Below are 27,883 nucleotides of genomic sequence, written 5' to 3' on the forward strand. Positions count from 1 at the left end.
AATCCCATGGATGGAGGAGCCTGGTAGGTTGCAGTCAATGGGGCCGATAAGAGTTGGACACGACTGAGTGGCGTCACTTTCACTTTTCACTTTCATGCATTGGAGAAGGAAATGGCAACCCACTCCAGTGTTCTTGCCTGGAGAATCCCAGGGACGGGGGAGCCTGGTGGGCTGCCGTCTATGGGGTCGCACAGGGTCGGACACGACTGAAGCGACTTAGCAGCAGCAGCAGCAGCAGCAGGGCTGAACAAACAGCAGCAAAGGTAAACCTAGAGCAGGTGAGGCTGAACCGCGGGATATAAGAGAACTAACTGCCCTGGTTGGCTCTATGCTTCCTCTCCTGGCCTCCCATTGTGACCACACAAACCGCAGGGAATGCAAAGACCACTCACCTAAGCGGTAGCTCACACCTTCACTTCCGCCAGCACTGTTGGTGGTACTGGTGACCAGAGGTGTGTGAAACCCTCATCTGCAAGCTCATGTTTGAGTTTTACACTCTTACCAAAGGGGATTAACCAGGGGACAGCCTCTATACACCAGGGATGGCAACAGTCCCTGCTTCACTGTGGTGCTGTCGAGCTTAAATAAGATGAAGCATCAAAGGAGTGCACTGTCAGGGAAAGAAAATGGGAAAAATAGAGAAAATAGAGCATCTACATGTGGTCACTACTGGCACTGACTCCTAGTTCATGGGAGAATTATACACAATTTCCTATGTACTGGGAACATACACATATATATACTTACATACACACACATATATAAGATATGTATACATATGTGAAAATATAATATATATAACTTGGTGGGACTATATATTAATACATATATGTAAGTACATATATGTATATATATAATGATATGATTATACATATAACTTATTGGGAATACATATATGAATATATATATATATATACACACACACACACATAGGGGGACAACAGAGGATGAGATGGGCGGATGGCATCACCGACTCAATGGGCAGAAGTTTAAGTAAACTCCGGGAGTTGGTGATGAACAGGGAGGCCTGGCGTGCTGCAGTCCATGGGGTCTTAAACCAGACACAACTGAGTGACTTAATTGAACTGAATATACATATGCAATTATATAGTTATAATTACATATAGTTTATTGGGAATATATGCTAACTATATATAAAAGTATATGTATCTGTATATAGCTATATATGTGTAATGTTATACATATATTTTTACAAATATGCAAAATTATGTGTGCATTTGTGTGTGTATATACATATTTCTTTTTTTATTTTGCAATAAACTACTTTAATGTGCAATAAAATGGTAGCAGGAACTTGAAATTCCATCTTCTCCCTAAGAACATGTACGTGCAGATTGTATTGAACATGTTTTCTAGGAAGCAACTTTGCTCACGTAGGAGGTAATAATATGAAAGAAGACAGCTGCTTTCTTGCTTCCTAGTCATGACGTGGCGAGCACCTCCCTTAGGGGAACATCTCAAGACACTGAATTCAGCAGCGCAGAGTGTGGCCATAATCTACTTCTTCACGGGGCCCAGCAGCCTGGGAAACATAAATGAGCATCAGCCTCTCTAACTTAGATTTGTGCAGAGCAGTCACCATGGTCAGCAGGGTGATGACCCAGGTGACGGCAAACTAAATCCTCTGTTCTGGAAAGTCACCTTTCCCCATCCAGCAGAAAGAGGTTAAAACTGGCTTCCAAACAGCCACGGCCGTTTCATATTTCACAGCCCAGGAGCGGGGACACGGAGGACAGAAGCTCATTTTTATGACGATGAAGTTTGAAATTCAGTAAAGAGAAATGCAGGAGGAAATGGCGACCTGCTGCAGTATCCTGGCCTGGGAAATCCCACAGACAAAGGAGCCTGGCGAGCTACAGTCCATGGGGTTGCCAAGAGTCAGACGCAACTTAGCGACTGAACCAGCACCACCGCCAAGGGTGGACAGAACCATTCTGGCAGGAGAAACACGCACAGGGAGGGGAGGAGCCTGCAGGATGAGCAGGAGCCACCAGGGACACGCATGTGTGAGTCCTGCTGGTGACCCCCGGCCTTGGCTGGGACCCTGCAGGGGTCCCGGGTATCACCATCTCTAGGGAAATTAGGAAGTTCTAAGCCTACCAGCACTCTGCATGCAAGGTCAATGGGGAGTAAGGGGAGTGCTGCTGCTGAGCAACCCAGCAAAACTCTAATTCCAAATCAAGTCCAGATTAATTCTGAGTCACTGGGTTGGGTCACCTCCAGGGAGAAACCACATCTGAAATGAGCTGGAGGGATACCAAGAAACTTTGTCCCTATTTTTTTTCCCCCAAGATGCTCTCCTTTAAAGCTCTGGAGCTTCTGTTTCAGAGATCAACACTTTTAGCAAAGTTCTATCCCCTTGTCAGGTCCTCTTTTAATGAAGCAGAAATGCCCCCAGGAAAAGAATGGCTAAACACAGGAAGTAAACTTTCTTAGAAGCTTTCCCTGAGCCGGAATGAGCATCTCTGGGAAGCCAGTGACTCTTCCCCAGGTAGAGGAAGGAAGAGAGAAGCTCTGAGAGGAGGACATGGGGGAGACCAGCTGGGGTCAAAGGGCACCAGTCAGATACTGAATTGAGCAGTTGTTATGGACTCAATCCGACTGCAGTCCTTTCTCGGTTTAACCGACTATGTACTCTGTCCTCACATGAAGCAGTTTTGCAGCCCTGAGCTGGTCTAAGGGTGTCCTGACACCTGTCTCAGGGGCAGGGGCAGACGTCACCCTCCCTAGATACAAAGAAGCTGACATGGCCCCTCCTAGGTCACCCGGACCGGAGGATGACAAGTGGCCACACACACAGCTTTGCACTCAGCCCAGGCGGAAGGCAGCAACTCCCAACTGTTTCATTAACTTTTGTCCCTTAAAGGCTGACTTCCATACTTTCAATAACACCCTTTACATCTCTCCTGATTTTAAAACATGATGTTTCCTCATCCTAAATCTCCCTGAAGTTTCTTAAAGGCGAGGAATAGGTTTTCCATTAACTTTGCCTGAGAATAACAGCCACTCCAAAAATAACGCAGGCTCAGTGTCCAGACTGAGTCTAGAACTTGAGGCAAGTGAAGCTTATATTTCTGATGCACAGCCATCTACATGCCTTGATTCTGCCTGTGCCTGGCCATCCTAACCATTCTTAACCTCAGGTTATTTTTTTCCTTGAAAACACAAGGTGACAACACCTGGGGTCTTCCTCCAATGTGAAGTCATGTCTCAGATGTGAGGACGCGTGTCAGGACCAGGCGGTCAGGGCAGGACCCTAGAGCATCCTCTGACTACTGCCGGAGCTGGAGGGACTGTGTCCTCGCTCAGCACCCACATCGGGTGTGCAGTAATCAGATGCTTGAGGAGCATGAGGACACATCAGCTTTGTGTCCACCTCTGATGACAGGTGGTAGAGGGACTGAAACCTCATTCCAGCCAAACATGGCCTAAAATTAAATCACGATGTAAGTGACTGCTACATTGTAAAAGTCTGAATGTTTATGTATGACAACAGGAATAAGTATTATTGATATACTGAATTAGGATTTTGACAACAGCTATCTGAACTTGCTGTGGAAGCATTATATATACTGTCATTTTAATATATGAAGAAATCTGACACCCTTTTTGTGTGAGAAAGGGAATGCTTAAGTTTTCAATGATGACAGAATTTCTGAAAAGTTGTCGGACTAGCATGCAGAGATCTAGGTAATTCTAAGAGAGTAACTCATTTTAAGCAATCTCACCTGGCATTTTTGTCACTTAGGAAGAGCTGTTAGTCAACATATGATTGAGTTGTATGACAAAAATGTCATTTTCCATTTACTGTGAGATTCACGTTGAGTTACTCAACTACTAAGTAGCCTGTGTTAAACTCAGCTCTGAAATTAAAGACACATTTACACGGGAGATATTGAAAAGGTCAAATGTACTAGAAAACAATGAGTTGTTGATGACAGGTAATGGTAGACTAGGAAGCTATCACATTGTACTGGTTTTCTCTTACAAAATGAACACCTGCCCAGAACACTGGCTGAAAGTGAAAGTTGCCCAGTCAGGTCTGACTCTTTATGACGCCATGGACTATACAGTCCATGGAATTCTCCAGGCCAGAATACTGGAGTGGGTAGCCTTTCCCTTCTCCAGGGGATCTTCCCAACCCAGGGATAGAAATCAGGTCTCCTGCATTGCAGAGAGATTCTTTACCAGCTGAGCCAGGAGGGAAGCCCAAGAATACTGGAGTGGGCAGCCTATCCCTTCTCCAGCGGATCTTTCCAACCCAGGAATTGAACAGGGGTCTCCTACATTGCAGGTGGATTCTTTACCAACTGAGCTATTAGGGAAGCCTGAGCACTGGCTAGGCTAGTTTAATCCTGGAGCCCAGCAGAGTGAAGTGGGTCCTGACCCTGAATGTGCTTTGTAAGCACAGATATACCATGGTGAACACAGAAGATCCAGCCCAGGAGATGGTGGCGAGTCTCTTGTTTGTTACTGAGCAGGAGAAGGAATCCTGGGTGATGAGGCAGCTTCCAGGTCTTCCTGCCACAAGGACGTGGCCATGTGAACCCTTGGGTCCCTGCTTACTCAAGAAGCAACTGCAAGAAGGTTCACCATCCTTGACGTTAAGGACTCTGGAAATACAACCAAGGACTTTGAAGCCAGGTTTTCATGCTTTGCAATTGAAATATGGCTGCGGGCCTACCCAAACTACCAGCAAGGAAAAAAGGAAAACCTCCAGGGTAACTGTCAGGGGAATGCTGGCCCCGTAGCAAAGTGGACCTCTGCTAGATTCAGCTTTTCAGTCAGCACGGGGACCGTCCAATGCAGCAGGTATCCGAGTGTCCCTGTGGTCTGGGCACAGCTGTGGCAGCTGGCTTTTGGTGGCAGTGAACTGTGTCATCACAGTTTCTCTGAAATCACCAGGTGGTGAATTCTGTGTATGCTGCCTTCTGGCCCCAGGGAGAGAAGCAACACGGGACTTCCTGTCCCTGTCGAGAGGGCCGCCGTCTCTAGTACTCAGAACCCTGCCTGGGCTTTTCTGTCTCTTCAAGTTGTGTGTTCTACTCCCCTCAGCTTGCCAGCCTCTTGTAGTTTTCATGGGCTGCAGCTGCTGTTCAGATGCGTTCTGAATGCAACATTCTGAAAATACAAATGATGACTGTGCCCATTAATTCTGCATAAGATCTCTCTCAAGAACTTTTTTCCCTCTTTATATGCTTTGGGATTTGACGATTCAAGTCATACATTTAGCATATTAGATAACCTATTTAGTAAACCAGAACTCCCAAAATTCTTAGGCTGAATTTTAAATATGAGCCAATCTAATGGAATGGAAAATTTTTAAAGAAATAAAACCATGATTTTGTGTGATGTTTCTGATTTTCAGGGTAATTTTACTGCCTTTTTTTTTTTCAGGTAAACATCTAGACAATCTTATTCTGTTTTTAAAAATGAAAGACAGACCCAGAGAAGTCAAAAGAGATTAATGCCATGCTCTCACGTGGAAGGTCAGCTTTTATGACCAAATAAATATTTTCAACATGCTACCAAAACAAAGGCATTTTCTTAGAGTCATTAAGGGAAAGCAGCACAGAGACCAGAATTAAATGTCAAATTATCTTCTGTGAACTTTTAGCTTGCCTGTCTATTCACTGCTTAAATTCGCATAGACTTTTTTTTCTTTTTTTACCATTTCCTTGAACAAAAAACATTCATTTCAGTTGTACTGACCTTTTTCTTCTTTATTTGTTTACAGGCACTGGTTACATAAGTTTCTAACACAACCCAACTTAAGAATTCCAATTTTTGAATACTGTCACTGTTGTTTTGATTTTTTTCTAAAATTTCACTATTTGCTAAAGTAAAAAGACACATCCATTCTGTGATGAAGCAACTCTTAATATAACTTTAGGTTTTTGTAAACAGTGTGACTGTGTCTGGATCCTTCTGTCTTTCCTCCCTAGAATGGGTTTTGTCTCTGCATTCCTTAGGAAGGAACATGGCGTGGTTCCCTAAGAAAGTATGACCACACACCCAGGCAAGAGTACCTGAGTGGGCTGCCATTGGCTACCAGCTAGATGACCAAAATAAAGAACTAGTGGCAAAAAATAGACAAAAAAGACTCTTATTCATAGTGGTTAAGTGGGAAAAGCCAGTTAACAATGTTATTGACTACATGATTAACTGTTCACGTTTCTCTTCTAACAGCATATTTTAATGAGACCACTGATATGAGTTATCCAGTGAAAGTCTTCTATTTGTTTTACAGCAGTTACTCTTGCCTAGAAAATCCCATGGGCAGAGGAGCCTGGTAGGCTGTAGTCCATGGGGTCGCGAAGAGTCAGACACGACTGAGCGACTTCACTTTCACTTTTCCCTTTCATGCATTGGAGAAGGAAATGGCAACCCACTCCAGTGTTCTTGCCTGGAGAACCCCAGGGATGGGGGAGCCTGGTGGGCTGCCGTCTATGCGGTCTCACAGAGTCGGACACGACTGAAGTGACTTAGCAGTAGCAGCAGTTATTCTTGCGAGCTGTATTAGCAGGTGAGATGGTAATCAAATCAAACGGGAATCCAAGTCTAATAAACCCCTTCAACTGAAAACATACAAGTTACTACTGTTAAGGTCTCTGCGCCAGCCATGTCCCGTGCAGAGCTGCCATGGAGGGTGGAGGGAGGCCTGAGTGGGTGTCCTACACTTCCCTAGAAAGTTCTCTCTGGCACTAGGGTTCACATGTCCTTCCAAAGGCAACACTACACGTGGTGTTAGAGAGACCGTTTTCCAAAGAATACTTCGCTTTTGTATATTTACCTCTTTTGTGACCTCTGCACTCTACTAGTGAAGCACATGCATGATACTAATATCATCTGAAAGTATGTGACGATATTCCTGCAGTTGTTGACTTTTTTAAATACAGCATGCGTCCCAAATAATTCTTGTATAAGTAAAAACACTACTGAAAACTCTAAAACTCCCTGGTTATTCTGTAATTTTAAAGAAAAATATTTAATTTCTTAAATATATCACAATACCATTGCCATTGGAAGAAAAAATGTGATGTAAAGCATTTTATCTTTTTTCCAGAGCTAGTGACTATTCTATTGATAAACTCATATAAATCAATGAATTTGCCATAATTTGAGATTTTGCAGCTAGTTGCCAGAAATCAGCAGTGATTTTAAACACACACGCAAAACACACACACACACGCACACACACAATTTTTAGTATGTGTGTCTGTGTATACACAACCTTGGACACACACTCACATCTATTAGCTCAAAGTCCAAGTAAGAAAATTTGTTTCTTTAATAAACTCTCTCAAAAAATTACAAATAACTTGGATAATTATTTTCCCTGGGTTTTAATTTACAAGCCAATCATGCTTTGGGTTTTTCATTTCTCTTCTCGTTCAAGTATTACTCTTCTGATGAATTGAAAGAAATTGAATCAAATATGTAGATTTCTTAAATGGGTGAAATTACATCCATATTTTACTTTTATTTGGACCAAATATTCAAAATAACATTGCAAATAATGGCATATAATCACCTAATAAAATGTGTCAATGTTGTTTTTTTTTTTTACAGTTTGAATAATAAAAAGGAAAACACTGTGCACCCATGGCTGATTCATGTTGATGTATGGCGAAAACCACCACATATAAAGTGGTTCAGTTCAGTCACTCAGTTGTGTCCAACTCTTTGCAACCCCATGGACTGCATGCAGCACACCATGCCTCCCTGTCCATCACCAACTCCCGGAGTTTTATTTATTTTTATTATTTTTTTTCGAGTTGTGTAGCCCTTTATTAGCAACTAAAATAGAAGGTATCTATTGTACAATATGGGTAGTAATTGACTATAACTGGATAATTTTATATTCAAATATGGATAATTTATAAATGCAACTTCTTTATTAAAAAGCTTCCACCTTTTTTGTTTGTTTGTGTACAATTTGCAAAACTATTCTGAAAGCAGAGTATATGTGCACAAGTCTGCAAAGAGTGCAAATTAGGATATGGTAAATGCTCCACAAGTTACTTTCAAAAAACTGACTGCCACAACTGTGCCTATACATTACCTGTTGGTTTTTTTTTTAATCAAAATATTTTGATGCCAGCGTTCCTTCCACTGCTCTAAACTATAAGGCATTCTTTTTTATGAGTTGAAATTAAGGAAGAACTGCACCTACTAGAAAAGAAGAGAAGAAAGTTCTATTAGTTTGAGGTTTCAGAATCCCCCCAAACCAGAACCGGTATCTTGGTAAGGGTTAGGCTGGGACCCTGGACAGAGTATGAGTATGTGCAGATGGCATTCCTGAGGATTCAGAGCTTCAGTGAACCGAGAGTGCTCCAGCTGCATAACTCACTGAACTGTCTTGCCAGTTTCTACCCTGGCTAGACTGGGCATAATTCAAAAAGGGAAAGCTCATATTCATTCCATTCTTCTGCAGCTCTGTGATATCATTTAATAACACCCCACTGGGATGTCTTCCACATATAGTATTATGGTGTTTCTTCAAGTAATTGCTAAAAGATACAGGATCTAATTGTTCTATAATACTCATACCCATTTTATCTAGATGTTCAATGGATCTATGAATCTCCCCCTGGGATTCATCATAGTAACTGTAACAGAACCTTTGACCCCAATGGCAGAAATCAGAAGAAACCACAAAGAGATTACTAGGATCCGCTGGGTATTTACTGAAGAGTTTTCCGAATTCCTGTTCTTTTGACTCACTCAGAGCTCCAACCAATACAGGAATAATGGTAAACTCATCCTTATGGCTTTCCATGGCTTTAGCTGTATAAGGCAAATGCATTTCAATACTGTGTTCATCTTCATCTGTCTGCAGAGACATGCGTTCAAACATTCCTGTCTTCCATAGTTCTCCATAAATCTTTGGGTCAATAGGAAGGTCATACAGAGGTGTTCTATATATATCCAGGCTGAAAGTGCACATCGAGAAAGGGGCGCATGATGAGAAGGCCCAAGGATGAAATTCTCCGGGTAATAGATGGATCCACTTGTTTGTAAGCATAAGCAGCACAAGACCCACAGGACGTATACCCTGCATGGGGCGCAATAATGGCTCTAGCAGGTCTTTTTGTAGACTGTACTTGTGAAAGCCAACCTTCTAGCTGGGCGTTCAGCTGCGGTCCTGAGGCTGTGTGCCAGCTCCCGGCGTGACTGGCTTCCCGGCAGACCACTCGGTTGGGCCTCTTGGTGCCTGTGCCGCCTGTGTTGCCCGAGGATGAATGAGGAGGCAGCGGCGGCAGCAGCGGGAGCGGCTCCTCGAGGGGACGAGACACCGCGGGCCCAGCCCAGGAGGAGGCGGCAGCGGCGAGGGGATCGACCCGGCCCAGGAGGAGGAAGGGGAGGAGGCGGCGGCCCGGGGGAGGAAGAGGAGGAGATGGCAGCCGAGGTGGTGGCGGCAATGGCAATGATCACCACAAACTCGGGCGGCCTGGAAGATGGGGCCCGCAGCGGCCTCACACTGAAGCTCGGAAAGCTGCGGCCCCGGCCCCCGAGTCGCCGCTGCTCCCCAGCCGGGGCTGGTTTCTCCGAGCCCACTCCCGGAGTTTTAAACTCATGCCCATTGAGCTGGTGATGCCATCCAACCATCTTATCCTCTGTCATCTCCTTCTCCTCCCACTTTCAATCTTTCCCAGCATCAGGATCTTTTCAAATGAGCCAGCTCTTCACATTAGGTGGCGCAAGTATTGGAGTTTCAGCTTCAGCACCAGTCCTTCCAATGAACACTCAGGACTGATCTCCTTTAGGATGGACTGGTTGGATCTCCTTGCAGTCTAAGGGACTCTCATGAGCCTTCTCTAACACCACAGTTCAAAAGCATTAATTCTTCAGGGCTCAGCTTTCTTTATAGTCCAATTCTCACATCCATACATGACCACTGGAAAAACCATAGCCTTGACTAGACAGACCTTTGTTGAAAAAGTAATGGCTCTGCTTTTTAATATGCTGTCTAGGTTGGTCATAACTTCCCTTCCAAGGAGTAAGCATCTTTTAATTTCATGGCTGCAGTCACCATCTGCAGTAATTTTGGGGCCCCACAAAGACAGTCTGCCACTGTTTCCACTGTTTTCCCATCTATTTGCCATGAGTGATGGGACCGGATGCCATGATCTTAGTTTTCTGAATGTTGAGCTTTAAGCCAACTTTTTCACTCTCCTCTTTCGCTTTCATCAAGAGGCTCTTTAGTTCTTCTTCACTTTCTGCCATAAAGGTGGTGTGAGCTGCATAACTGAGGTTATTGATATTTCTCCCAGCAATCTTGATTCTAGCTTATGCTTCATCTAGCCCAGCGTTTCTCATGACATACTCTGCATATAAGTTAAATAAGCAGGGTGACAATATACAGCATTGACGTACTCCTTTCCTGATTTGGAACCAGTCTGTTGTTCCATGTCCAGTTCTAACTGTTGCTTCCTGATCTGCATACAGATTTCTCAATAGGCAGATTAGATGGTCCTGTATTCCTGTCTCTTTCAGAATTTTCCATAGTTTATTGTGATCCACACAGTTAAAGGCTTCAGCACAGTCAATGAAGCAGAAAGAGATGTTTTTCTGGAACTCTCTTGCTTTTTTGATGATCCAGGGGATGTTGGCAAGTTGATCTCTGCTTAATTATCACCCAATTAAAAGAAAGTAATTAATTAAATAAATATAAAGGAAAACATTTTATAGTATTTATAAATGTAGTTCTCTCAAAATATTTGAATATTTATTTTGATAACTTTATATTTCTTTTCATAATAATAATAATAAACTTTGTTCATGATAAACTTTCAGTAATGGGTGAAAACACAGCTCAAACTATTTATAAAACACTGCATGTCTTTAAAAGTGCTAGTGATTTAGTCAGTCATAAGCACCTATTTACCCCACTCCAGCACTCTTGCCTGGAAAACCCCATGGACAGAGGAGCCTGGTGGACTGCAGTCCATGGGGTCGCTAAGAGTCTGACACGACTGAGCAACTTCACTTTTACTTTTCACTTTCATACATTGGAGAAGGAAATGGCAACCCACTCCAGTGTTCTTGCCTGGAGAATCCCAGGGACGGGGGAGCCTGGTGGGCTGCCGTCTATGGAGTTGCACAGAGTCGGACACGATTAAAGCAACTTAGCAGGAGCAGCAGCAAGCACCTATTTATAGAGTATATAATAGGATAATTCACATATGTTTTTAAGTAAAGATTTTAAGTAAAATCGGCCTGGTATCATATTACTTTAAATTATTCAAAATAATATATCAATTGATCAGGTGTTATAATAAAATTATCTTGATTGAATGGAGCAAATCCCAACCATCCTTCACTCCCAGAACTCACTTTAATGAAAACATTTGTGCTGGATGAAGTTGTTAATGTTTAAAATGATCTGTGTATTTTTAACTATTTTAAATCTCATCTGGCAAAAACACAGCTTCCAAATGACATTTTTTTCATAACCTTAAAAAAACCTCTACTTCTAATGATTTGAAAATTATGATGCATGTCTGTATGCAAAATATATAATTGGGCTACTGCCAAATTATGTCATGGTTAAAACTGTAAGCCTATAAAATAGTTTTACCCAACTGCTTGGAGTAACTTACTAATGAATGTAAACAAATTTGGTTAACAGGAGATAACCAAACCAGAAAACAAAAAGCCAAGAAATAATTAATTACAGAATCTTCTTTCAAATTCTGATGAGGGGTACAAATACTTCAGATTTGCTCACAAGAGTTCCATGGCGCACTGCCAAGAATCCTGGGCTGGAAGAAGGGTGATGATCTACACACTCGACAATCTAGCTTTATATTTAACACCTTTAGCCAAGATTTTAATTTGTAGAATAATGACTGTCTCATAGTTTTCAAGAAGATTCTCAATCATGTTTTACATGCTCATTATAATAGGCCTAGAATGTGCTTTATAAAATGATGATGATAAATACTGGGGCTTCTGGTGTGGTGGGCAGAAGGCAGTTGAAATTAATCAACCAGCGGACTGATTATTGATGACAGTTTTTCTGAGAAATCACTCTTAGAGTCTCCACATTCAAATCATGTCCAGCAGTTTGCCTTCCTTTCTTAATAACACTGCCCAGATGTCTTCCAGGTGGTGGCCAGGCATGCGTACACCACAGTGGCCCCTGCCTCCAGCAGAGTCCCTCTCCTGGACTCTGATTTGCATGCTCATCACTCAGCCTCTGGGATCGATTCCGTGTTGTTGCTGCTGTTGAGTTGCTAAGTCATGTCCAACTCTGCGACCCCCATGGACTGCAGCATGCCAGGCTTCCCTGTCTTTTACTGTCCCCAGGAGTTCGCTCAAACTTACGTCCATTAAGCTGGTGATGTCATCTAACCCTCATCCTCTGCGGCCTTCTCCTCTAAGACTCAACCCTTTCTCTATGCCATCCATTACTTTTCTATTAATATTCTTACATAGAAAGAGCCAGGTGACAGAAAGGGTTGTCGCAAATGTACTTGTTTTTCCCCTTCATGATATGATGATTTTGGAACAACTGAAAAATGTCTGTAGACACTGAGGCTCTGAGCCTTTTAGTGCTAAACTGGACATTTCCTTTTTTAATTATTGGGTGGAACCCATTCAGTGCCCCTACACAAATCCAATTAAACAAACACACTAATAAGTCACAGTGGAATGACTCTTGGGTGGGAGGGAGCGGGGAGGCTCTTCATCCACTGGCTGTTGCTCCAGTGGCTTCTTCCCGTGCTGGGAGGCTGGCCCGAGGTTTCTGAGAGATGATGCATACCTCACGTGGCCTATGAAAGACATCCCTGGGAATGAAACCCCTATGGCTTCAGAGCACTGCTTAGTAGGACTGATTTAAGAATGTCCAGGAGATGAGTGATTCAAAGACCATGGTTGGCACACACTTCATTGGACACAAGCTAAAGAAAGAGAGGAAATCATCACCATGTAGTTCAAACTGTTCCCTGATAACTCACTTTTGAAAATTGGTTGTCTGTTTTTAACTTCAAATCATACTGTCCATATATAATTTCTAGTTATTGTTGCCCTTGACCTATTCAATACAGTCAGATTAAACTTTCAGAGTTGAAGTCCAATCACTGCAAACCCTCAAGTGCAGGGAGAATTCAGATCTTCGAAAAAGAGCAAAAGCTGGCCTTCTAGGGCAGTAACATCCTCTGCAGGTGAGCACCTTGTGTGGGTGGGAGACATTTAGTTCTGATATGACAGTTCACCAGAACCGATATCCTAGAGGAGTTATTTGAAAACGAGTATTTCTGATCTGAAGACTTAACAGTTTATCTTCTTTCCCCAGCTTAGAAGGGGATATACAGGTAGCTTTTTTTTTAATCAATTGCCTTCCTTTTTTTCTGAACTTCATGGGATTATAACTGACTTTCCCAGTGAGTATACACTTTCACATGTTTTCCTTTTATGCACAGCATCCTTACAGTTTTTCTTGAAGACCTCCCTTAACATTTCTGGAAGGGCCGGTCTAGTGGTGATGAATGACCTCAGCTTTTGCTTTGGACCAATTGCTGGAAAATTTGGACCAGTTGCTTTCAAGCACTGATGCAACTCATTTAAATGGGATCTCCTTTTGCGCTTTCCTGTTTAATTTCTGTCTCTCCAAATCTCCCGTTTTCCCTACCACTTGGAACACTGTTTTACCAAAGTGTCTTTCTTTTGATCTCATTTCATTCATGACTTTTCCCATAAATTGTAGGTATTTTCTTTTTTTAAATATGTTTATATATTGCAAACTCTATGAAGACAAGGACATTGCACAGAGCCTAGAAAATGTACATTAAAAATCAAATGGAGATTAGTTGTTTGTCAGTTGCTTCATTTGCTATTATTTTCTCCCATTCAGAAGGCTGTCTTTTCACCTTGCTTATATTTTCCTTTGTTGTGCAGAAGCTTTTAATTTTAATTAGATCCCATTTGTTTATTTTTGCTTTTATTTCCAGAATTCTGGGAGGTGGATCATAGAGGATCCTGCTGTGATTTATGTCTGAGAGTGTTTTGCCTATGTTCTCCTCTAGGAGTTTTATAGTTTCTGATCTTACATTTAGATCTTTAATCCATTTTGAGTTTATTTTTGTGTGCGGTGTAAGAAAGTGATCTAGTTTCATTCTTTTACAAGTGGTTGACCAGTTTTCCCAGCACCACTTGTTAAAGAGATTGTCTTTACTCCATTGTATATTCTTGCCTCCTTTGTCAAAGATAAGGTGTCCACCAATACAGTATACTAACACATATATATGGAATTTAGGAAGATGGCAATGACGACCCTGTATGCAAGACAGGGAAAGAGACACAGATGTGTACAACGGACTTTTGGACTCAGAGGGAGAGGGAGAGGGTGGGATGATTTGGGAGAATGACATTCTAACATGTATACTATCATGTGAATTGAATCGCCAGTCTATGTCTGACGCAGGATGCAGCATGCTTGGGGCTGGTGCATGGGGATGACCCAGAAAGATGTTATGGGGAGGGAGGTGGGAGGGGGGTTCATGTTTGGGAATGCATGTAAGAATTAAAGATTTTAAAATTTAAAAAATAAAAAAAAATAAAAAAAATCAAATGGAAAGAATGAATCAGTGATCATGGTCTAGGCAGATGGTCTCTCCAGACATAAAGAAAACAGAATTAATCTGAGCTACATTAGCTACTCATCTAAGTGGTCAAACAAGGGTTTGTCTGACTCCACAGCTCTTACTCTTTGAGCTATGACATAAAAATTTTCTCTTTTTACTCTATTGTTTAAAAATATTTTTACATTTAGAGTCTAGATTTATGTTAAAGCCAAACGTATTAGAAAAGAATAATTGAATATCACTCAGCCATACAAAGGAATGAATTTGAGTCAGTTGAATTGAAGTAGATGAACCTAGAGCCTATTATACAGAGTAAAGTAAGTCAGAAAAACAGATGTTGTACATTAACATATATATATATATATATATATGGAATCTAGAAAAAAATTGTACTGATGAACCTATTTGCAGGGCAAGAATGGAGATGCAGATGTAGAGAATGGACATGGGTAGCGGTGGGAGGAGGAAAGGCTGGGATGAAATGAGAGAGTAGCATTGCCATACAGACACTACTGTGTGTAAGACGCATAGCATAGCTGGTGGGAAGCTGCTGTGCAGCGCAGGGAGCTCAGCCTGGTGCTCCATGACAGCCTACAGGGGTGCGGCAGTGGAGAGGGAGGCTCAGGAGGAAGGGACTACGCATATACGTGCATACACACACACACACACACACACACACACACACTTGTGGCTGATTCACTTTGCTGTATGGCAAGAACCAACACAACATTTAAAGCAATTATCCTCAAATTAAAAACAATAAATAAATAAATGAACAACCGACAGGAACAAAAAGAAAAGAACAATTGGCAAGTACATGGATTTTGTTTCCAGCTATATTTACACAACAAATACAAAAGTATTATTAATTGATGGGGCTTAATTACCCACTTTATATACTCTCTACTGATTACATACCAAAAAAAAAAAATACAGCTTATTGAAAAATGGAGTGTGTCCCACAAGAGATCAGGGTGAGTAATTAAACTTGTACCCTCCAGGGAAACCGACACACAAGAGCCCGTTTAGTTTCCAAATTGTTGACATACATCTCTTAATGGAGAGAAGTGTTTCTCAGAGAAGGAGAGCAGTTGATAGAGGCTATTGACAGAGTGACTGGATCTACTATGAACAGTTTCTAAAGATGCATATGAGCATTTCCTGCCACACCTGGGTTTAAAGGGAGCTTTTAAATACAGATTCACATTCTGCAATATTGGAATGAAAACGTTACATTCCCTGCTATTTTAGTTAATAGCAAGATAATTATATTAGTTGGCCAGTAGTTTACATATCACCTAGACATGACAGGCCAGTGAATGAATCAGGAAATGTGTATTTGAGGGTATGAGGCTGTGTGTTGGCAAGTCTGTGCAAGTGACAAGTGGAAATATTAGTCACTCAGTCGTTTCTGACTCTTTGTGACCCTGTGCATTGCAGCCCACCAAGCTCCTCTGCCCATGGAATGCTTCAGGCAAGACTACTGGAGTGGGTACCCATTCCCTTCTCCAAGGGATCGTCCCAATCCAGGGATCAGACTCAGGTCACCTGCTAGGTCTATGGGGGGTGGCTTATTGGAAACGGTGATCACCTTTGCTTCCATTTTTCCCCCACTTGGATGTATGTTTTGTTCTTTTCATTCTAATGTCAACATTACAAAATCCTAGGATGAAACTTCCACTATTAAATTTATTCTGAGCTCTCAAACAGAAATGATATATTAATTCCGGAGATTATAATCAGCTAACATTCGTTATCTTTCTTATGATTACTTACCACAGTCTACCTACTACAGTAATTCCTACAAGATGATCCAACTAGATCATGGATTCCCTGAAGACAAATTATGCCTGATTCCTTTCTGAACAGCCTGCCTGCCACAGGTACCCAGCATAGCAACCTAAAGTAGAAGATGAAAATAATTCTTGCTGAAGCAAGAAAGGTGTAAGTGTCGGTTTGTGCGGGTGTGTGTTTCTTCTCTGAACTGCTTTGGATATCATCAACTTGACTTTAAAAAATTTACCTTGAGGGACACTCACAGGTAATCCACAGTTCTCCTATTCAGAACAATACATGTTTTTATTCTTCTGGGACCCAGGTAAAAAGTCCCAGGTTAAATTTTACTTTCAAATTTCATGTTAAAAAAACAAGAGAAATGTGGTAACTTCCCTTTGCCGCTAATAAGAGTGTGGTAAATTGCCAACTTCCCCTTTTTGCCACAGATGGCTGGAAATTAAAAATTAAATATTAATTTTGGTCTCTGCCATTCTATTCATCTCCATTTATAGTTAATTAATTAATTCCTCCTGGCTTTCATTTTCTATTTCATTATATTATTCTGTATGTGTTTTGTTCAAACAAGGCAATGGGCGTAATTTGTAAACACAGGTTAGGGATAAATTCATAAACAAAAGAACGGTAATAGAGCCCTGGATCCATTTCACGATAATGGCACCACAAGCTTGCATGTATGTCTGACTGTTATGTTCATCTTATACTGTAGCTCCCCCAGAAAAGAGAGACTACTTGAGCAAGTGCTGAACGAAGTGGCTGGAAATTTGAATTTTTACACGACAACTCCGTCTTCAACCCGAGTACTGAGAACTTCCTGTGGGACTAAAAAAATGAAGGGCAAGGTCTGCCTTGAAGAAAAGCCTCCTATCTAGTGAAGAAACAGCTCACCTCCAGCAAACTTGTGACCCCAGGTTCCCCATGCGGGCTGTACCCTGGGACCTCGGGGGCTGGGGTCAGTGGGTAATCACTTGAAGCTTCAGTCACCCCATAACCTGCCATCCCTCAAGACACCAACTGCTTCATACTCCTCTCTTTACTTCAGACTTCTTAAGCAGACCTAATTTTGCCTCTCATTTATACAATATTTTATAGTTCACAGATTTATTCAACTCATATTCTATTTGTACTCCTGGATTCTACCTATCAATAAAGATGTTATTCCAAGAAACTCAAGGATGTGTCCATAATTGTAAATGCTTCAATTCGCCTTGCAGTGCAGCAATACAACACCCACAGGTGAGTTTGGAAAGGATAGATTCTCTTAGGGGCTAATGAAGAGACTCAGGCATGTATGTGGGGAAATGATTCGAATGAAGAGTGTCATCTGCCTTGTTCGCCCTCTTCACAGTGGTACTGAGATGGCTCTTCCCAGCTGGGCTCTAATTATCACTAATTGAACGTGCTGATATTGGTGTAAAAGATGTGTCCCCGAAATATTACATGAGCATATTACAATCATGATGCTTTGAAGGGAAGGTGGCTTCCCATCTCTGAGACATCCTCTGTTTACTGAGGTCTGGCCTACCATTGATCACCTTCCCAGTGCTCCCATTAGCTTTAATGAAAGGAACACAATATGGGAACAGTGAGTGGATGGGGAATTCATGTCATAATATGCAGTTGATTGCAAACCACAGGTTCCATTGCTTTTAAACTGCCTCCTAGAAGCGTGGGCTTTACAGCAATTAGAAGATGACAAGAAGAAAAATAATAATATCATGCAACACCTGGGCCATAAGATGTCTCTTCCAGATGTACACAGCAGTATGTGGGCAACACAGAGCAACACTAGAAGGCTCTGCTTTACCCATTTAAACATGGCACCTCTGTCCCTTGCCGGGTTTATAACTGTGGTCAGAGTGGAGCGCACACACACAGGTAAAATCTCTGTAACAACGTTTTAGATCAGGAAATGCAGGACATCTTCTCTAGCAGCAGACTGCAATATGTTCTCATGTATTTTGAATATTGTATCAGAGGTGCCAGGCAAGTATTATTTTATTTTGATTGCTGCTAAAGACATGAGAGAAATGTTGATGAAAAGTTAAGGAGGTGTCAGCACGCCTGCAGAGACAAAAGGAAGAGAGAAAGAAAGTAGGAAACTTGGCTGTTAATCTGCTTTTAACTCACAGGATGTGGTGTATGTTGTAGACGGAGGTCTGCATCCCCCCAGAATCCATACGTTGAAGCCCGATTCCCAGTGTGGTGATAAGAGGAGGTGGGGTTTTTGGTGTGCAATAAGGTTTGGATGAGGTGGTGAGGGTGGGGCCCTGTGATGGGATTAGTGTCTTTGTGAGAACAGGAAGAGACTAAACTTTCCCCCAACCCACCCTGGTGCCCAAGTGAGGACACACGGAGAAGACAGTCATCCACACCCCAGGAGAGGACTCTCACCAGGATCCGAGTGGACTGGCACCTTGATCATGGACTTCCCAGGCTCAGAACTGTGAGCAGCAAATTCCTGTTGCTTGTAAACCAGTAAGTTTATGGTACTTTATCTTAGGAGACCAAGCTGACTAAGGTAGTGTGGAAAAGTACCTCAATTTTAGAGGCTGTTTGAATTGCAGGCAGTCATGGATAAACCTAGTAAACAGAGAGGGTTGCTCCAGAAAGATCACTTGCTCTAACAGTGTGGCTGCCTCCTCAGCCAGCCAAGCTGGGGTGAAAACACAGGAACTAGGAAGGGGGCTTCGCAGGGCTCTTACGCTGTTGACGGCACAGACGTGCCTACGTTCTTTCAGCTCCCAAGCTCATCGAGGTCGCATCTTCTGTTCCCAGTGAGTTACTTTTCTCTGTTTCCCTCTTTCTACATTTTTAAAATATAAAGTCAACTGCATCATTGTTCAGTGCTTTACAGACTACAAAGCATTTTCCAATATATCACTTAATCATCATTCAGTTGCTAAGTCATGTCCAACCCCATGAAGTGCAGCTGTGTTGTTCAAAGTTAGCGTCTCTACAAACCCTTCCCTGTGTTCAGCTGAAGGCAGTCTTTTTAGGCTGAAATTCCCATGGGGTTTCCCACTAAAGAGTACATCCTCCCCTCATCTGGGTCCACACCACTACCCACACCCAGGGGCCCCATAAACTACCATGTGCAAACTATGGCTTCCCCACAGTCAAAAATGCCCCTCCTGCCGGTTTACTCCAATACTGGCTACTTGTGTAACACGTGCCCAAATGCCAGGAGACCACCAGTATAAAATTGGGGTGGAAGTTATGCTGGACACGCCACATAACTGCCGTATGGAATCCACAATGCTTTCCCCAGTAGAGAAAATATAACCTTGCTTACTTAAGTCTTTTCAAACTCTGTTTACAACACATGGCTCACATTTTATATTTTAAATCTGATGAATGAGACTGGTGATGTCCCCCTCTGATTGCTTTTTAACGATCTGTCATGTCATCATTTCTCTCTTTGACTCTAAGAGTCCCCTGAAGAAAGACTGTTAGGTAGTTCATTCATACACTCCATAAACATGCAACGGGGAACTTAGATCCTACACCCCACACGCTTGGCAAAGACAGTACGAGGAGTAGTTAGAACCTCCTTCCTAAATGGGTCATCAGCACACCTACCAGGAATACTTGATTTTGTCCGATAGGCTTCCTGCAGTATAAAGCTACACAGAGTGAACCACGAGCTGGCCAAACTTCAAGCTGTCAGGTTTATGTCCTGGACCTGCATTCATGAGCTGTAGGATGCTGTGTGATTTATGATATCTTTCGTTTCCTCATCTGCAGATGGGGATCATAATTGCACATACAGAAGGGTAGCTGGTAGAATTAAGTGTTTATAACCACGGTTGGTGCACAGAATCCATATCTAGGTCTTAAGTACTGTTGTTATTGTTACTATGATTAAACAACCCATGAGGAGAAGAGTACTGATTCACCATGAATGATATGCATTATCTAGATCTGGAATATCCATGAGAAGGTCACCCATCATTAAGAAGCACTACTTTTAAGAAAGATCCTACTGAAGTAAGTGGGCAAGATGTTGCCCGGAGAGGCCAGCTGCCAGCAGACAAGGCAGGCCTCTGAGGATGGAGTGCAGGAGGATTGGGCACAAGCTAAGGACGCTTCTCCGCTCTCATGTGGGAGATGCTGACGGTAGAAAACCAAGACAGAGATGAAGGAAGGAGCAGCCAAGGGACCACTGTGACGGCAGCAAGAAAAGTAACCACCACGGTCACAGCACCGCCCCCAACCCTGGGCCAAGGGCAGGGCTCAGCCATGAGCATCCTCCCTGCCACAGCCCCACAACAACCTGGAAACTTCCACCCCGCAGGAAAAAAAAAAAAAATTGGGCCTCATCAACCCACAAAGACAGAGCCCGATAAACTGTGGGCTGGGATTCCAACCCAGGCTGCAGACTTCTTCCTCTTGGAATGTCCAGCAATTCAGATGGTCGCCAGTATCTCCTGTTTCCTCCCACACTTAATATAACCTTGACTGTCAGCAAACCTTCACCTGTATATTAAGCCATTCATGAAAACAGGCTTATGGAGCTACCTGCCCAAACCTTGGACCAGAAAACTGCCCACCAGCCCCGCAACAGCCCTTGTTAATGGCGAGGCCGTTTTTATTTCTGACTTTGCTTTTCTTCCATGGACTCCTTTTATCACAATGCTCTCAGACAGCGGCCCTCCTCAGGTCATGCTGCTGACTCTGAGAGATGTGTTTTCATTACAAGTTCATGATGATGGGGTTGCTGCCACAGATTCTTTCCTTAGGGAACCTCTGAGTCATCTCTTGGGACACTCGATTGTAGCTCGGGAGTGCAGAGCAGTCACAGAAAATTCTGGCCCAAAGACTATCAAGCTGTACTTGTAAAACATGATCTATACAGTGAAACGATACTCAAAACCAGTGGCAAACTTCACATCAAATGTCAGATTGGTGTTCTTACTAAAATTTCACACTTGTTCCCAATGTACTGAGCTAAATTCCAATCCACTGCCAAAGGCTACAGATCAGTAGCTGTTTTCCAATTTGGAATGTTTAATTTCAACAGTTAGTGCCTTTGGTTTTAAGATGATAAAGCTAGATAGAGATGCACTAATATATGTTTCTAGAATGGAATACAACATTAAGTAATGACTTTTTTTTCGAATCCTAACACTCTTAAATATAAGATTATGCTTTTTCAACTAGGTACATCAAAGAAAAAAAAATACTATCGTCAAGTATAATATTTTAACTTTTTTTTTAGTTAAAGAAAGAAAAAAAATATAACTAGAGCTTGATTTGAACAGATTGCCAATTTTCTTTTCCAAAAAATCAATGTGTTTTCTTGGATCTGAGCTCAGCGTCTATATCACGCGCACTCACATATGCAAATGTTCGTGTATGTGTGTCGGAGCACACAAACCAGGAGGAAGGGAGGAAATGAGAGAGAGAGCTTGAACTGATGTTTGCAAAGTCAATACCTGATTTCAGGCTTTGATCCAATTCATGGTAACTCTACGAAGCTATACAAACTATGAACTAGAATCTGGCGGTAATGGGAGAGAAGTGGATGATCCAGATATAGAGATGATTTTTCCTGCAGACATATCTGTTTCTAGTCATCAGGATTACATTACACATTAAAAAAAAAAAAAAACAGAAATTAAATATAGGGCTTCCCTGGTGGCTCAGGCAATAAAGAATCCACCTGCAAGATCTGGGCTTGATCCCTGGGTTGAGAAGATCCCCTGGAGAAAGGAATGGCTACCCCCTCCAGTATTCTGGCCTAAAGAATTCCATGGACTGAGTAGTTCAGGGGTTGCAAAGAGTCAGACACAACTGAGCAACTTTCATTTTCTTTCTTTCAAATATAGGCATACCTTCTTACCTGGTCTAACATACACACACACACACACACACACACACACACTTTTGAATGGGGTCAACTGCTTAAAAGTTGCCCAATGTAAAGCTATAGAAAATGTACACATAATTTACTCGCTTGCTCTTCTTCTGAATACTGGCAGTCTGCCTGTACGGAGTCGTGGCCTCCTTCTAGTACATGAAACCTTCACAAAACTGATTTGTGGACACAAGAAAACTCTGCGGGGGATGTCAGGAATCTCACTCCAGCTTCTGGCAACCACTTCCTCCATGCTGAGCTTCACCCCATGCCTGTCTCCATGCTGAGGTTCACCTCTAAGTCTATCTCCATGCTGAGTTCACCCCTGCACCTGACTCATGCTGAGGTTCACCCCTGCATGTCCTCCATGGTGAGATATACCCCTACATTTGTCTCCACGCTGAGGTTCACCCTTGCATCTGTCTCAACACTGAGGTTCACCACTGTGTCATCCTCCATGCTGAAGTTCACTCCCTTGCATCTGTCTCTGGCTCCCAAATAAGTTTTTCTTGTCCAATTCATTGTGCTTTCTTCCTTTGGACATCTCAAACCCAGTCTGGATGAGCTGCATGCTTTTCACTTTTTTCACCAACCCTAGCCTCAAGTTTCCCTTCTTATATGCTCTTTCTTGAATGTCTGACTCCTTTCCTAGTCTGCCTACAAGAGCCACTCTACTATCCAGGGTCACATAGCTGGGAGCTACAGCTGAAATGAGAGGGTCCCTCAGCTAATTCTGGACCAACTGTCTTAGAAGATCTTTGGAAAGAGTTTCCACCTTCAATAACACTGGTGTTCTGTGATGGCAACAGGAAAGGGCAAGTAGGGAAGGCCCCCGAAATTGCCCCTGGTCTAGCTGAGAGCATCAGAGTTTCTCCATAAGGCATCCCCCTGTTTTTAGAAGTTGCATTCCCTGGAACTCTTCTAGAGCACTGATCAAAATGGAGATCCTTGAACACAGCCAGAAACCCCCAAACTTTCCAACCATGAGTCCTGGACATTTGAAATGTTGTGTTCCTTCACTGTTCTGTGTGCGTTTCTGCTGTACAGCCAAGGGTATACACACATACACACACACAAAGTTGCTTCAGTCTTGTCTGACTCTTTCAAACTTTATGGACCATAGCCCTTCCGGCTCCAGGGTCATCTGTCCATGGGATTCTCCAGGCAAGTACTGGAATGGGTTGCCGTGTCCTCTTCCAGGGAATCTTCCCATCCCAGGGATCAAACCTATGTTTCTAATATCCCCTGCATTGGCAGATGGGTTCTTTACCACTAGTGCCACCTGGGAAGTTGATACATATATTCTGGGAAAGAATGAAAGCAGGAGGAGAAGGGGAAAACAGAGAATGAGATGGTTGGATGGCATCACGAACTCAATGGACATGAGTTTGAGTAAACTCCAGAAGATGGTGAAGGACAGGAAAGTCTGGCATGTTGCAGTCCATGGGGTCACAAAGAGTGGGACACAACTTAGCGACTAAACAACAGCAATGATATATATATATATATATATATATATATATATATATATATATATATATATATATACACATAGAGATATATATATATTCATTTACATATAAATACATATATTTTAAACATTTTGCACATCCCATGTTCAAAATGTCCCCGCACGTTTTCTGTCCACACATTCTGCTCTCAGGGTCGTTGAAACACTCTTTAATGGCCTCACGAGGTAATTGTTTCTCTTTCCTCAAACTCTGACTGCTCTCTTCACCTCCACAGCTGATATCTCATGTTTCATACACAGCCTGGCAATCATGATGGATACGGCTTATTCAGAATCTCTGTACCTTGGACAGCGACAGAGTTATGACCTATATTTTAATCTTTGCTCTGCAAGCTAAGTATCATTAACCTCATTTTACAGTTGGGAAACGAAAACTCTTGGAGTCTGAACAGCTAATCCAAATCACCCAGCTACACAGAAGAAAGAAACACATTTTAATCCATCATCACTCTCACTCCAAGGCCAACTCTCTCTCTCTCATCATCTGAACTGATGACGAAGGACTTGCTGACACAGCAGAACAGGAGGCTTTGCAGACAGGGAAAAGGGGTTGAGGGCAAGGCTAGAGGAAACAGCAAGTGAGGATCAAGTCACTTTCAGTCTAAGGTGCAAAATGGAATGCAAACCTTGCCTGGAATCAGATCAGGTCAGTCTCTGTGATATGTCAGGAAGCAGAGCTTTCTCCTAACCCACGGTCCCAGGTGTTAATCTACATCCCACCAAAGACATGCAATTCACGGTCAAATATTCTTGGTGAATCGCTACATCCCGTAGCTGATGTTAAGTAAGATATTAAAAGGTTGAGAATCTTTGGCAAATGAAACGAACTCTTTAACCCAATGTTCTCTAAAGATTTCAGATGATTCATTTTCAATTGCTGTTGTTGTTCCATCTCTAAGTCATTCTCACTCTTTGCAATGCCATGGACTGCAGCACCACAGGCCTCCCTGTCCTTCACCATCTCCAGGAGTTGGACCAAGTTTATTTTCAATGCACACCTATCAAGAGACTGGAAACATGCTAATACTGCTCAAAATGTTTGCCAGCCACTGAAATACTGTGTATCTTTCTCTTCTGACCACCCCTACCCCTCAACTCCTAGCAGTCAGCACTACCGCCAAGCTGATTCAGCTAATTAAGTTGGAATCTCCACGGAGTGGGTGGGGGCTATGTACTGATGATATGAAGCCCAAACTGGAAACTCAGGGATGAGTTCAGTCTTTCCAGGTTGGCCCCATTTTCTGCCAATAACCCCTTATAAAATTATAAGACACTTTTCAACAAAGACCAGAGAGCTTATATTATCATACTCTGCAACAGAACTACTAAAAATTTTCCACTTTTCAAGAAAACTTGAAATTATTATTAATAATACTTTTCCAAATCTACTGAGGAATACCTGACAAAATTGTATAAGTTTAACATGTGTAACATGATGATTTGATATAGATACACGTTAGGAAATACAGCATTTACCAAAACCAAATAATTTCTATATCCAATCATGTTACATAGCTTTTGTGTGTGTGTGTGTGTGGTGAGAACTTTTAAGATCTATTCTCCTAGCAATGAAAATCAGTATGGAGGCTCCTCCAAAACTTAAAAGTAAAATTAGGATAGGATCCAGCAATCCCAATTCTTGGTATAAGACCAAAAGAAATGAAACCAGTATCTCAAAGAAATATCTGCAGTCTTATGCTTGTGAAAACATTATTCACAACAACCAAGTTATGGAACCAAGCTAAGTGTCCATCTATGGATAAATGGGTAAAGAAAATGTCACACACACACACACACACACACACACACAGAGGAATACTATTCAGCCATAAAAGAAGAAAATCCTACCATGTGTGACAACATGGATGAGCCTGGAGGTCGTTAGACAAAGTGAAATAAGTCAGAGAAAGACAAATGCTCCACACCACTTACAAATAGAATCTAAATTAAAAAACAAAATTATAGAACTCATGTACTACAACACTAGAATGATAGTTGCCTGGGGCTGGATGTTGGGGGAAATGGGAAGATTTGGTCAAAGGGTCCAAATTTCCACTTCTCAGATGGGCAAGTTCTGAGGATTCAATGTTTCATATTGTGACTATGGTCAATAACACTGTACTGTAATCTTGAAATTTAATCTGCTGTTATTGCAGCTATTCATTGTCCACTGTCTTTCCCCCCAGATGCTCAAGAGCCTCACTTCTGGGTCTGGTCCACAGAACAGGGGCGCCCACATCACCAGGGGACTTGCTGGAAACAGAGAACCTCAGTGCCTTTCTCAGATCTCTCGAGCTGTAACCCTAAAGGAAAAAGATCCCGGGTGATTCCTGCACACAATGCACTTGAGAAGCATGGGACTAGCATCCGTCACAATTGTGGGTACATGTTATGCGCTTCAGAGTTTGCTGAATATATGCATATATACTTTGGTACAAATTCTATGGTTCTTGCATTATATTATTCCTAAGTGTCTACTTTTAATAGTAAAATGACCTGGGCATATATAGCATTTGGATTTTCAAAAAAAAAAAAAAAATAAATGGTGTATCAAAGATAAGACACAGATTTGAAAGGTTCAGCACAGAAGAAAAAAAGCGTTTATAATTTTTTTTAAAAAGGGAAGGTTATTTTCTAAAAATAGCCCTTTAAAATTAAATATACGTTAAAAACAAAAGTGTAGGGTTTTCAGAATAACATTTTAATTTGAAAAGATGAGAACTCTGGAATCTCTATGGCACTGTTTCTTAAAGCAATAAACACACCACCAGTTATAGAAATCACTGTATGTTGCCGGCCATTGGCCAAGGGCTTTGCAAACCACCCCTCATTTGCTCCATTTCACAAGCCTCCGCTGTCTTGTCAGGGCCATTTCCATCTTACAAACACCAGCCTTGGACTTACAGCAGCCCGCTGTGCATCCTCAAGCTTGCAAGTTGCAGAGCTGAGGCCATATCCCTAAACTGAGAAAGTAGGCTTCTCTTAGCTACTATCCCAAGCTATGGCAAGAGGATGGAGAAACTAGAGGAAACAGGCCCTGCTGCCCCACCCGGACGAGAACAGCTCCACAGGCAGCGGGCTCCACTCTGAGGACACACAGAGACCGGCCTTCTGTCCTACGAAAGGACCCTGTAATGAGGGGCAAGGCGCCAATCCTTGCAGGATGCAGCTTCCTTATCTAACCACAAAGGAATCGCCTTAGGAGGTTCCCTAAGTTCCAGATATTCTAAAGCTCATAATTCACAGAAATAAAAACCTCCTAGTTTTTTAAAGTAAAGATGGACTCTAATTGCCATGAAATTAAAAGACGCTTGCTCCTTGGAGGAAAAGTTATGACCAACCTAGACAGCATATTAAAAAGCAGAGACGTTACTTTGCCAACAAAGGTCCATCTAGTGAAGGCTATGGTTTTTCCATTAGTCATGTATGGATGCGAGAGTTGTACTACAAAGGAAGCTGAGCACCGAAGAATTGATGCTTTTGAACTGTGGTGTTGGAGCAGCCTCTTGAGAGTCCCTTGGACTGCAAGGAGATCCAACCAGTCCATCCTAAAGCAAATCAGTCCTGGATATTCACTGGGAGGACTGATGCTGAAGCTGAAACTCTAATACTTTGGTCACCTGATGCAAAGAACTGACTCATTGGAAAAGACCCTGATGCTGGGAAAGATTGAGGGCAGGAGGAGAAGGGGATGGTTGGATGGCATCAGCAACTCAAAGGACATGAGTTTGAGTAAACTCTGGGAGCTAGTGATGGACAGGGAGGCCTGGTGTGCTGCAGTCCATGGGGTTGCAAAGAGTCAGACATGACTGAGCGACTGAACAGAACTGAACTGAGTTGTCTAAAGGGTTTCAAATCAGAATGACTTCAGTGCTTGGGCTTATTAAAGTCCAGTGATGGGAAACGTTCACTGTTCCAGCCACTGCTCACAGACAGGACTCTCCAAGCTTGCATGCCATGTGCCCACAGGATGGAACCTGAGCAATAAAGTGGCATATTCTTCAGAGATGCCTTAGATTGCACAAAATTACCTTATCCTCCTAACCAGTGCTCCATGAAAATTAGATGTTCAGAGTTGGAGAT

The 27,883-nt window shown here is 42.4% G+C and overlaps 1 protein-coding gene and 1 pseudogene across 1 annotated transcript in view; both read right to left on the bottom strand.

Moving 5' to 3' along the window:
• CSMD1 (CUB and Sushi multiple domains 1) overlaps positions 1-27,883 on the bottom strand; it is a 2,061,903-nt gene that overhangs the window by 1,025,983 nt on the left and 1,008,037 nt on the right. The window lies entirely within an intron of this gene.
• On the bottom strand, positions 5,681-9,161 carry LOC138431160 (protein MEMO1-like; annotated as a pseudogene).

The sequence above is a fragment of the Ovis canadensis genome, chromosome 26 (assembly GCF_042477335.2).
Source record: "Ovis canadensis isolate MfBH-ARS-UI-01 breed Bighorn chromosome 26, ARS-UI_OviCan_v2, whole genome shotgun sequence".
In the NCBI taxonomy this organism is placed as follows: Eukaryota; Metazoa; Chordata; class Mammalia; order Artiodactyla; family Bovidae; genus Ovis; species Ovis canadensis.